This window comes from Rhinoraja longicauda, chromosome 5 (genome assembly GCF_053455715.1).
Source record: "Rhinoraja longicauda isolate Sanriku21f chromosome 5, sRhiLon1.1, whole genome shotgun sequence".
NCBI lineage: Eukaryota > Metazoa > Chordata > Chondrichthyes > Rajiformes > Arhynchobatidae > Rhinoraja > Rhinoraja longicauda.
The window spans coordinates 74,099,810-74,112,377 of record NC_135957.1 but is presented as its reverse complement, the minus strand read 5'-3'; the positions used below and the strand labels follow the sequence as shown (position 1 = coordinate 74,112,377).

The 12,568-nt window shown below is 62.6% G+C and overlaps 1 protein-coding gene across 1 annotated transcript in view; it reads right to left on the bottom strand.

The window, feature by feature from the left end:
- Positions 1-12,568, bottom strand: part of akirin2 (akirin 2) — a 54,455-nt gene that overhangs the window by 14,729 nt on the left and 27,158 nt on the right. The window lies entirely within an intron of this gene.

The following is a 12,568-nucleotide window of genomic DNA, read 5'->3' as shown; positions in this document are numbered from 1 at the left end:
CCCCCCCCCCCCGGACCTTTCACTGATGCGCTCCCCACCCCCCCCCCCCCCCGGACCTTTCACTGATGCGCTCCCCCCCCCCCTCCGGACCTTTCACTGATGCGCTCCCCCCCCCCCCGGACCTTTCACTGATGCGCTCCCCACCCCCCCCCCCGGACCTTTCACTGATGCGCTCCCCTCCCCCCCCCCCCGGACCTTTCACTGATGCGCTCCCCACCCCCCCCCCCCGGACCTTTCACTGATGCGCTCCCCACCCCCCCCCCCCGGACCTTTCACTGATGCGCTCCCCACCCCCCCCCCCCCCCCCCGGACCTTTCACTGATGCGCTCCCCGCCCCCCCCCCCCCGGACCTTTCACTGATGCGCTCCCCCCCCCCCCCGGACCTTTCACTGATGCGCTCCCCCCCCGGACCTGTTGGTGCTGGGGGCAAGAGAGAGTAGCGGAAAGGGGTGTGCTGGGGAAAGGAGGGAGAGTAAGAGTGTGTCTGGGGGAGAGAGAATGGTGGCGGGGTCTGAGAATGGGGACTGGGGAGGGGGACAACAGGGGTCGTCCGGAGGGGGCTTGGTGGTGGGGGAGATAGGGGTACTGGGAAAAGGGGAGGTCGTGGGGAAAGGGGGGGTGTGGGGAGAGTAAGATTGGGGTTGGGGGAGGAGAGAATGGGGGGAGGAGAAAATGGGGGGAGGAGAAAATGGGGGGCGTGGGGACGGGCCCAACGGGCCCTCTATCTATCTATCTATATACTATTAAAACTCACTTCTTGTGTATATTTTTTTTGGGGGTTTGACCTGGTATGCGCGTAACAACGGTTTCTCTGATTTCGTCAAAACGGTGAACCGTAGCGCCACGATTTTTGCACCACCTTAATCACCACGCGGTTATCTGCTGCAAAATTGTTTTTTATTTAATTCGGTCGCATGTTTTTTAAGTTACAGAGGTTTTAAAGCGCTCCCCCCCCCCCCCCTAATTTATAGGGGGCGCTGTGGTGCGGATTTATTGAAGGTCTTCAGCTTGTGATGTCACAATGCCCCTGTGAGATGAGCTCGAGCTGACCCCCCTCCCCCCCCCCTTCAGCGTGTGATGTCATAATGGACAAGCAGCTGCTATTGGGTGTCTACTCTTTACAAATTTACATCTTTTTATTTTTAACCTTTTTTTTCCAAGGTCTTCAGCTGGTGACGTCACAATGCTTGTGTGAGATGGGTTCAACATTGTTGCGAAAAGCAGCTGATTGTTTTTTAAAGTTGTGTTTTTTATTGCAAGTCACTTAACATACACAGATCAGCATGGGGCCCCTATGCTCGTGGGCCACCGGGGCAAGTGTTTCGAAAAAAGAAAGGGGAGGTCCCCCTTCCCCCCTCAACCCCTTCCTCCCCACTCCTTCCCACCTCCATCCCCACTCCCTCCCCCCCTCCTCCCCAACTCCCTCACCATCCCTCCCCACCTCCCTCACCCCTCGGGGACGGGCCCATCGGGGAAAGAGGGGTACTGGGAAAAGGGGAGGTCCCCCTCCCTCCTTCCCTCCTCCCTCCACCTCCCCCCCTTCCCCCTCCCCTCCCACCCCTTCCCCCCTCCCCTCCCCTCCCCTCCTCCCTCCCTCCCCCCTCCCTCCCCGCCTCCCGGTTACAATGGAAACCATACGAGGACGGGCCCAACGGGGAAAGAGGGGTACTGGGAAAAGGGGAGGTCCCCCTCCCTCCCCCCTTCCCCCTCCCCTCCCCCATCCCTCCCCCTCCCCCCCCATACCCCCCTCCATCCCCTCTCCCTCCCCACTCCCCCACCCCTCCCCTCCCCTCCTCCCTCCACACCTCCCTCCTCCCTCCCTCCCCTCCTCCCGGTTACAATGGAAACCCTACAAGGACGGGCCCAACGGGGAAAGAGGGGTACTGGGAAAAGGGAAGGTCCCCCCCTTCCTCCCTACCCCTCCCCTCCCCCCTCCACACCTCCCTCCCTCCCCCCCACTCCCCTCCCGGTTACAATAGAAACCCTACGAGGACGGGCCCAACGGGGAAAGAGGGGTACTGGGAAAAGGGGAGGTCCCCCTCCCCCCTTCCCTCCCCCCTCCCACCACCTCCCCCCCTTCTCCCCTCCCCCCTTCTCCCCTCCCCCCCTTCCCTCCCCTCCTCCCTCCACACCTCCCTCCTCCCTCCCTCCCCGCCTCCCGGTTACAATGGAAACCCTACGAGGACGGGCCCAACGGGGAAAGAGGGGTACTGGGAAAACGGGTGGCCCCCCTCCCTCCTCCCTCCCCCCTTCCCCCTCCCTCCCCCCTACCCCCTCCTTCCCCCCTCCCCCCTCCCTCCCCCTACCTCCCCCCTCCCTTCCCTCCCCCCCCCACTCCCCTCCCGGTTACAATGGAAACGCTACGAGGACGGGCCCAACGGGGAAAGAGGGGTACTGGGAAAAGGGGAGGTCCCCCTCCCTCCCCCCTTCCCCCTCCCTTCCCACTCCCATCCACCCTCCCTCCCCCTACCCCCCCTCCCCCTCCCTCCCCCCTCCCTCACCCTCACCCCTACCCCCTCACTCCCCCCTCCCCCCCTTCCCCTCCCTCCCCCTCCCCCCCTCCCTCCACACCTCCCTCCTCCCTCCCTCCCCCTTCCCCCCCTCCCCTCCTCCCGGTTACAATGGAAACCCTACGAGGACGGGCCCAACGGGGAAAGAGGGGTACTGGGAAAAGGGGAGGTCCCCCTCCCCCTCTCTCCCTCCCACCCCCTCCCCCCTCCCCATCCCCCTCCCCTCCCCTCTCCCTCCCCTTCCCCCCACCTCTGCCCCCTTCCTCCCCCCCTCCTCTCCGCCCCTCCTCTCCCCCCCCTCTCCTCTCCCCCTCTCCTCTCCCCCCCTCTCCTCTCCCCCCCTCTCCTCTCCCCCTTCCCTCCCCCTCCCCCTCCCTTCCCCCTCCCTTTCCCCTCCCTTCCCCCCCCTTGCCCCCTCCCTTACACCCTCCCTCCCCCTCTCCTCCCCTCTCCCCCCTCCCTCCCTCCCCACTCTCCTCTCCTCCCTACCCCATCCCTCCCTCCCTCCCTTCCCCGCAGCGCTGACCGCCGGGAAGTGTAGTCGCCGTCGCCTCTCCCGCTTCTGCTCTATAGATAAGATTAATTTCTTTTTCAACAAAGAATGCTGTTTATTTTAAAGTAAAATAGACACCTCTCCTCTCTCCCCCCCTCTCCTCTCCTCTCTCCCCCCCTCTCCTCTCCTCTCCCCCCTCTCCTCTCCTCTCCCCCCTCTCCTCTCCCCTCTCCTCTCCCCCCTCTCCTCCTCCCCTCTCTCCTCTCCCCTCTCCTCTCCCCCCTCTCCCCTCCCCCCCTCTCCTCTCCCCCTCCCCCCCTCCCCTCTCCCCCTCCCCTCTCCCCCTCCCTCCCCCCTCCCTCCCCACTCCCTCCCCCTCACCCATACCCCCTCACTCCCCCCTCCCTCCTCCCTCCACACCTCCCTCCTCCCTCCCTCCCCTCCTCCCGGTTACAATGGAAACCCTACGAGGACGGGCCCAACGGGGAAAGAGGAGTACTGGGAAAAGGGGAGGTCCCCCTCCCTCCCCACTTCCCCCTCCCCTCCCCCCTCCCCTCTCCCTCCCCCCTACCCCCCTCACTCCCCTCCCCCCTCCCTCCCCTCCCCTCCTCCCTCCACACCTCCCTCCTCCCTCCCTCCCCCTTCCCGCCCTCCCCTCCTCCCGGTTACAATGGAAACCCTACGAGGACGGGCCCAACGGGGAAAGAGGGGTACTGGGAAAAGGGGAGGTCCCCCTCCCTCCCTCCCCCCTACCCACCTCCCTCCCCTCTCCCTCCCCCCCTTCCCTCCTCCCTTCCCCCTCCCCTCCCCCCTCCCATCCTCCCTACCCTCTCCCCCCTCCCTACCCTCTCCCTCCCCCTTCCCTCCCCCAACCCTCCCCCTTTCCTCCCCCTCCCTCCCATCCCCCCTCCCTCCCCCTACCCCCCTCCCTCCCCCTCCCCCCTACCCCCTCACTCCCCCCTCCCCCCTTCCCCCCTCCCCTCCCCCTCCCCTCCTCCCTCCCTCCCCCTTCCCTCCCTCCCCTCCTCCCGGTTACAATGGAAACCCTACGAGGACGGGCCCAACGGGGAAAGAGGGGTACTGGGAAAAGGGGAGGTCCCCCTTCCCCCTCCCTCCCACCCCCCTCCCCCCTCCCCTCTCCCTCCCCTTCCCCCCCACCTCTGCCCCCTTCCTCTGCCCCCTTCCTCTCCCCCCTCCTCTCCTCTACCCCTCTCCTCTCCCCCCCTCTCCTCTCCCCCTTCCCTCCCCCCTCCCTCTCCCTTCCCCCCCTCCCTTCCCCCCTCCCTTACACCCTCCCTCCCCCCTCCCTCCCTCCCCACTCTCCTCTCCTCCCTACCTCATCCCTCCCTCCCTCCCTTCCCCGCAGCGCTGACCACCGGGAAGTGTAGTCGCCGTCGCCTCTCCCGCTGCTGCTCTATAGATAAGTTTAATTTCTTTTTCAACAAAGAATGCTGTTTACTTTAAAGTAAAATAGACCCCTCTCCTCTCTCCCCCCTCTCCTCTCCTCTCTCCCCCCCTCTCCTTTCCTCTCTCCCCTCTCCTCTCCCCCTCTCCTCTCCCCCTCTCCTCTCCCCCCTCTCCTCTCCCCCCTCTCCTCTCCCCCCTCTCCTCTCCCCCCTCTCCACTCCCCCCTCTCCTCTCCCCCTCCCCTCTCTCCTCTCTCCTCCTCCCCTCCCTCCTCCCCCCCTCCCTCCTCCCCCCCTCCCTCCTCCCCCCCTTCTCCCCTCCCCTCCCCTCCCCCCCCCCTCTCCCCTCTCCTCTCCCTCTCTCCTCTCCCCTCCTCCCCCTCCCCTCCCTCCTCCCCCCCTCCCTCCTCTCCCCCCCTCCTCTCCCCCCCCTCCTCTCCCCCCCTCCTCTCCCCGAAGCGGAAGTGTAGTCGCCATCGCCTCTCCCGCTGTTTGATTTAATTTATAACAAAGACATTTATTTAAAATGAGGAATGTGATTTTCATTAAGTTTGATTTTATTTATTTTAAAAAAGCTGCTGCTCTATAGATAAGTTTATTTCCTTTTCAACAAAGAACGCTGTTTATTTTAAAGTAAAAACGCGGTTTTTTTCATTGGGTTTCACCCTCCCTGTTAGCGCCTGATTGGTTGGGTCTTTACGTGGTACCTCCCCTCCTCCCTCCACACCTCCCTCCCTCCCCCTTCCCTCCCTCCCCTCCTCCCGGTTACAATGGAAACCCTACGAGGACGGGCCCAACGGGGAAAGAGGGGTACTGGGAAAAGGGGAGTTCCCCCATCCTCCCCCCTTCCCGAAAAGGGGAGGTCCTCCTCCCTCCCCCCCTTCCCTCTCCCCTTCCCCCCTCGCCCTTCCCCCCTCCCCTCCCTCCCTCCCCCCTCCCTCCCCCCTCCCATCCCACAACGGGTAAAGAGGGGTACTGGGAAAACAGGTGGTCCCCCTCCCCCCTCCCTCCCCCCTCCCTCCCCCCTCCCTCCCCGCCTCCCGGTTACAATGGAAACCCTACGAGGACGGGCCCAACGGGCCCACTTGGTCTAGTATACTATTAAAACTCAGATCTTGTTTATATATTTTTTTTGGGTTTGACCTGAATATATCGTATATTTATACGTAACAGCGATTGCAGCAAAACGGCGGACCGTAGCACGACGGTTTTTGCACCGCCTCAATCGCCAATCTCGCGCTCGCTCGGCCGTGATATTTTCATTTAATTTGGTCGCGTGTTTTTTAAGTTACAGAGGTTATAAAGCGCTGCCGCCCCCCCCCCCTTTTAGGGGGGCGCTGCGTTGCGGATTTAGTCTTCAGCTTGTGATGTCACAATGCCCCTGTGAGATGAGCTCGAGCTGACCCCCCTCCCCCCCCCCCTTCAGCGTGTGATGTCACAATGGACAAGCAGCTGCTATTGGGTGTCTACTCTTTACAAATTTACATCTTTTTATTTTTAACCTTTTTTTTTCAAGGTCTTCAGCTTGTGACGTCACAATGCTTGTGTGAAGCAGCTGATTGTTTTTTAAAGTTGTGTTTTTTATAGCAAGTCACTTAACATACACAGATCAGCATGGGGCCCCTATGCTCGTGGGCCACCGGGGCAAGTGTTACGAAAAAAGAAAGGGGAGGTCCCCCTTCCCCCCTCAACCCCTTCCTCCCCACCTCCATCCCCACTCCCTCCCCCCCTCCTCCCCAACTCCCTCCCCATCTCCCTCACCCCTCGGGGACGGGCCCAACGGGGAAAGAGGGGTACTAGGAAAAGGAGAGGTCCCCCTCCCTCCCCCCTTCCCCCCTCCCTCCCCCTCCCTCCACCTCCCCCCCTCCCCCCCTTCCCCTACCACCCCTTCCCCCCTCCCCTCCCCCCCCTCCCCTCCTCCATCCCTCCCCCCTCCCTCCCCCCTCCCTCCCCACCTCCCGGTTACAATGGAAACCCTACAAGGACCGGCCCAACGGGGAAAGAGGGGTATTGGGAAAAGGGGAGGTCCCCCTCCCTCCTCCCTTCCCCCCTCCCTCCCCTCTCCCTCCACCTCCCTCTCTTCCCCCCTCCCCTTCCCCCCTCCCCTCCCCTCCTCCCTCCACACCTCCTCCCTCCCCGCCTCCCGGTTACAATGGAAACCCTACGAGGACGGGCCCAACGGGGAAAGAGGGGTACTGGGAAAAGGGGAGGTCCCCTTCCCTCCCCCTTCTCCCCTCCCCTCCCCTCCCCCTCCCCCCTCCCTCCCCCTCCCTTCCTCCCTTCCTCCCTCCCTCCCCCTTCCCTCCCCCCCACTCCCCTCCCGGTTACAATGGAAACCCTACGAGGACGGGCCCAACGGGCACACTTGTGCTAGTATACTATTAAAACTCAGATCTTGAATATATATATATATATTCCACTGATGTCGGCTGAATACTGCAATTCCGGCAAAACGGTGAACCCTAGCGCCACGATTTATGTACCGCCTTAATCAGCATGCGGTTCGCTGCTGGAAAATGATATTTTTATTTAATTCGGACGCATATTTTTTAAGTTACAGGGGTTTAAAAGTGCTGCCCCCCCCTGATTTATCGAAGTTTTGACAGAAGGGGGGCGCTGCGCTGCGGATTTATTCTTCATTGTGATGTCACAATGCCCCTGTGAGATGAACTCGAGCAGACCCCCCTTCCCCCCCCCCCCGTGGTATTCAGCGTGTGACGTCACAATGCCCCTCCCTCCCCCTTCCCCCCTCCCCTACCTCCCCCCCTTCCCCTCTCCCTCCCCCCTTTCCCCCCTCCCCCCCCATTCCGCCCTCCCCTTCCACCCTCCCTCCCCTACTCCCTCCTCCCTCCCCTACCTCCCCCCTCCCTCCCCCCTTCCCCTCTCCCTCCCCCCTCCCCCCCTTCCCCCCCTTTCCGCCCTCCCCTTCCCCCTCCCTCCCCCTTCCCTCCCTCCCCTCCTCCCGGTTACAATGGAATCCCTACGAGGACGGGCCCAACGGGGAAAGAGTGGTACTGGGAAAAGGGGAGAGCCCCCTCCCTCCCCCTCACCCCTACACCCTCACTCCCCCCCCTTCCCCCCTCCCCTCCCCCCCTCCCTCCCCCTCCCCTCCTCCCTCCACACCTCCCTCCCTCCTCCCTCCCTCCCCCTTCCCTCCCTCCCCTCCTCCCGGTTACAATGGAAACCCTACGAGGACGGGCCCAACGGGGAAAGAGGGGTACTGGGAAAAGGGGAGGTCCCCCTCCCCCCTCCCTCCCACCCCCTCCCCTCCCCTCCCCTCTCCCTCCCCTTCCCCCCACCTCTGCCCCCTTCCTCCCCCCCTCCTCTCCCCCCCTCTCCTCCTCTCCCCCCTCCTCCCCCCCTCCTCCCCCCCTCCCCCCCCTCCTCTCCCCCCCCTCCTCTCCCCGAAGCGGAAGTGTAGTCGCCGTCGCCTCTCCCGCTGTTTGATTTCATTTATAACAAAGACATTTATTTTAAATGAGGAATGTGATTTTCATTAAGTTTGATTTTATTTATTTTAAAAAAGCTGCTGCTCTATAGATAAGTTTATTTCCTTTTCAACAAAGAACTTATTTTAAAGTAAAAACGCGGTTTTTTTCATTGGGTTTCACCCTCCCTGTTAGCGCCCGATTGGTTGGGTCTTTACGTGGTACCTCCCCTCCTCCCTCCACACCTCCCTCCCTCCCCCTTCCCTCCCTCCCCTCCTCCCGGTTACAATGGAAACCCTACGAGGACGGGCCCAACGGGGAAAGAGGGGTACTGGGAAAAGGGGAGTTCCCCCATCCTCCCCCCTTCCCCCCTCCCTCCCCCCTCCCTCCTTCCCCCCTCCCCTCCCTTTCCCTCCCCTCCTCCCTCCCTCCCCCTCCCTCCCCGCCTCCCGGTTACAATGGAAACCCTACGAGGACGGGCACAACGGGGAAAGAGGGGTAATGGGAAAACAGGTGGTCCCCCTCCCCCCTCCCTCCCCCCCTACCCCCTTCCCTCTCCCTCCCCCTTTCCCCCCTCTCCTCCCCCTCCCCTCCCCCCTCCCTCCCCCTCCCCTCCTCCCTCCCTCCCCCCTCCCTCCCCGCCTCCCGGTTACAATGGAAACCCTACAAGGACGGGCACAACGGGGAAAGAGGGGTACTGGGAAAAGGGGAGGTCCTCCTCCCTCCCCCCCTTCCCTCCCCCCTCCCCCTTCCCCTCCCTCCCCTCCCTCCCCCTACCCCCTCCCTCCCCTCTCCCTCCCCCTCCCCTCCCCTCCCCCCTCCCATCCCACAACGGGGAAAGAGGGGTACTGGGAAAACAGGTGGTCCCCCTCCCCCCTCCCTCCCCGCCTCCCGGTTACAATGGAAACCCTACGAGGACGGGCCCAACGGGCCCACTTGGTCTAGTATACTATTAAAACTCACTTCTTGTGTATATATTTTTTTGGGGTTTGACCTGGTATGCGCGTAACAACGGTTTCTCTGATTTCGTCAAAACGGTGAACCGTAGCGCCACGATTTTTGTACCACCTTAATCACCACGCGGTTATCTGCTGCAAAATTGTTTTTTATTTAATTCGGTCGCATGTTTTTTAAGTTACAGAGGTTTTAAAGCGCTCCCCCCCCCCCCCCCCTAATTTATAGGGGGCGCTGTGGTGCGGATTTATTGAAGGTCTTCAGCTTGTGATGTCACAATGCCCCTGTGAGATGAGCTCGAGCTGACCCCCCTCCCCCCCCCCCCTTCAGCGTGTGATGTCATAATGGACAAGCAGCTGCTATTGGGTGTCTACTCTTTACAAATTTACAACCTTTTATTTTTAACCTTTTTTTTCCAAGGTCTTCAGCTGGTGACGTCACAATGCTTGTGTGAGATGGGTTCAACATTGTTGCGAAAAGCAGCTGATTGTTTTTTAAAGTTGTGTTTTTTATTGCAAGTCACTTAACATACACAGATCAGCATGGGGCCCCTATGCTCGTGGGCCACCGGGGCAAGTGTTTCGAAAAAAGAAAGGGGAGGTCCCCCTTCCCCCCTCAACCCCTTCCTCCCCACTCCTTCCCACCTCCATCCCCACTCCCTCCCCCCCTCCTCCCCAACTCCCTCACCATCCCTCCCCACCTCCCTCACCCCTCGGGGACGGGCCCATCGGGGAAAGAGGGGTACTGGGAAAAGGGGAGGTCCCCCTCCCTCCTTCCCTCCTCCCTCCACCTCCCCCCCTTCCCCCCTCCCCTCCCACCCCTTCCCCCCTCCCCTCCCCTCCCTCCCCCCTCCCTCCCCGCCTCCCGGTTACAATGGAAACCATACGAGGACGGGCCCAACGGGGAAAGAGGGGTACTGGGAAAAGGGGAGGTCCCCCTCCCTCCCCCCTCCCCTCCCCCCTTCCCCCTCCCCTCCCCCTCCCCCCCCATAACCCCCTCCATCCCCTCTCCCTCCCCACTTCCCCACTCCCCCACCCCTCCCCTCCCCCTCCCCTCCTCCCTCCTCCCTCCCTCCCCTCCTCCCGGTTACAATGGAAACCCTACAAGGACGGGCCCAACGGGGAAAGAGGGGTACTGGGAAAAGGGAAGGTCCCCCCCTTCCTCCCTACCCCTCCCCTCCCCCCTCCACACCTCCCTCCCTCCCCCCCACTCCCCTCCCGGTTACAATAGAAACCCTACGAGGACGGGCCCAACGGGGAAAGAGGGGTACTGGGAAAAGGGGAGGTCCCCCTCCCCCCTTCCCTCCCCCCTCCCACCACCTCCCCCCCTTCTCCCCTCCCCCCTTCTCCCCTCCCCCCCTTCCCTCCCCTCCTCCCTCCACACCTCCCTCCTCCCTCCCTCCCCGCCTCCCGGTTACAATGGAAACCCTACGAGGACGGGCCCAACGGGGAAAGAGGGGTACTGGGAAAACGGGTGGTCCCCCTCCCTCCCTCCCCCCTCCCTCCCCCTCCCCCCTCCCTCCCCCTACCTCCCCCTCCACACCTCCCTCCTCCCTTCCCTCCCCCCCCCCCCCACTCCCCTCCCGGTTACAATGGAAACGCTACGAGGACGGGCCCGACGGGGAAAGAGGGGTACTGGGAAAAGGGGAGGTCCCCCCCTCCCTCCCCTTCCCTCCCTCCCCTCCTCCCGGTTACAATGGAAACCCTACGAGGACGGGCCCAACGGGGAAAGAGTGGTACTGGGAAAAGGGGAGGTCCTCCTCCCTCCCCCCCTACCCCCCTCGCTCCCCCCTCCCCCCTCCCTCCCCTTCCCTCCCTCCCCTCCTCCCGGTTACAATGGAAACCCTACGAGGACGGGCCCAACGGGGAAAGAGGGGTACTGGGAAAAGGGGAGGTCCTCCTCCCTCCCCCCCTACCCCCCTCGCTCCCCCCTCCCCCCCCTCTCCCTCCCCCCCCTTCCCCCCCCTCCACACCTCCCTCCTCCCCCTTCCCTCCCCACCACTCCCCTCCCGGTTACAATGGAAACCCTACGAGGACGGGCCCAACGGGCACACTTGTGCTAGTATACTACTAAAACTCAGATCTTGTAGCGTTGTATATATATTCCACTGATGTCGGCTGAATACGGCAATTCCGGCAAAACGGTTAACCGTAGCGCCACGATGTTTGAACCGCCTTAATCAGCATGCGGTTCGCTGCTGGAAAATGGTATTTTTATTTATTTCGGACGCATATTTTTAAAGTTACAGAGGTCTAAAGGTGCTGCCCCCCCTCATTTATCGAAGTTTTGACAGAAGGGGGGCGCTGCGGTCCGGCAGTGCACAGTACGCATGCGCGGAATCTCCTCACTCTGTACTCAGCACGCATGCGCGACATCTCCTCACTCGCACCAAAACAATGGACGCCGTTAGCGGCGCAAGCCCGCGATCACCGGCTCACCTCTCCTCTCTCCCCTTGCTTCTCTCCTCTCTCCCACACACGGGAGAACATCTCCCCGCTATCTCCCCCCCCCCCCCCCGGGCCCCCTCCCCCCTCACTCTCTCCCCCCTCCACAAATACCGCCCCATCTCTCATCACCCTCCCCCCCTCCATCCTCAACACCTCCCTCCCTCCACCACTCCCTGGGTGTGGGCACGGGCCCAACGGGCCCGCTTTGAACGGGCACACTTGTTCAGATCTTGAATATATATATATATATTCCACTGATGTCGGCTGAATACGGCAATTCCGGCAAAACGGTGAACCGTAGCGCCACGATTTTTCTATCGCCTTAATCAGCATGCGGTTCGCTGCTGGAAAATGATAGTTTTATTTAATTCGGACGCATATTTTTTAAGTTACAGAGGTTTAAATGTGCTGCCCCCCCTGATTTATCGAAGTTTTGACAGAAGGGGGGCGCTGCGGTGCGGATTTATTCTTCATTGTGATGTCACAATGCCCCTGTGAGATGAACTCGAGCAGACCCCCCTTCCCCCCCCGTGGTATTCAGCGTGTGACGTCACAATGCCCCTGTGCCCCTCCCTCCCCCTTCCCCCTCCCCTACCTCCCCCCTCCCTCCCCCCCTTCCCCTCTCCCTTCCCCCCTTTACCCCCTCCCCCCTTTCCGCCCTCCCCTTCCCCCCTCCCTCCCCTCCTCCCTCCTCCCTCCCTCCCCTCCCCCCTTCCCCTCTCCCTCCCCCCTTTCCCCCCCTTTCCGCCCTCCCCTTCCCCCCTCCCTCCCCCTTCCCTCCCTCCCCTCCTCCCGGTTACAATGGAATCCCTACGAGGACGGGCCCAACGGGGAAAGAGTGGTACTGGGAAAAGGGGAGAGCCCCCTCCCTCCCCTACCCTCTCCCCTCACTCCCCCCTTCCCCCCCTCCCCCTCCACACCTCCCTCCCTCCCCTTTCCCTCCCTCCCCTCCTCCCGGTTACAATGGAAACCCTACGAGGACGGGCCCAACGGGGAAAGAGGGGTACTGGGAAAAGGGGAGGTCCCCCTCCCCCTTCCCCCCTCCCTCCCACCCCCTCCCCCTCCCCTCCCCTTCCCCCCACCTCTGCCCCCTTCCTCCCCCCCCTCCTCTCCCCCCTCTCCTCTCCCCCCTCTCCTCTCCCCTTCCCCCCTCCCTTCCCCCCTCCCTCCCCCTTCCCTCCCTCCCCTCCTCCCGGTTACAATGGAATCCCTACGAGGACGGGCCCAACGGGGAAAGAGTGGTACTGGGAAAAGGGGAGAGCCCCCTCCCTCCCCCCTTCCCCCTCCCTCCCCCCTCCCCTCCCCCCCTCCCTCCTCCCTCCACACCTCC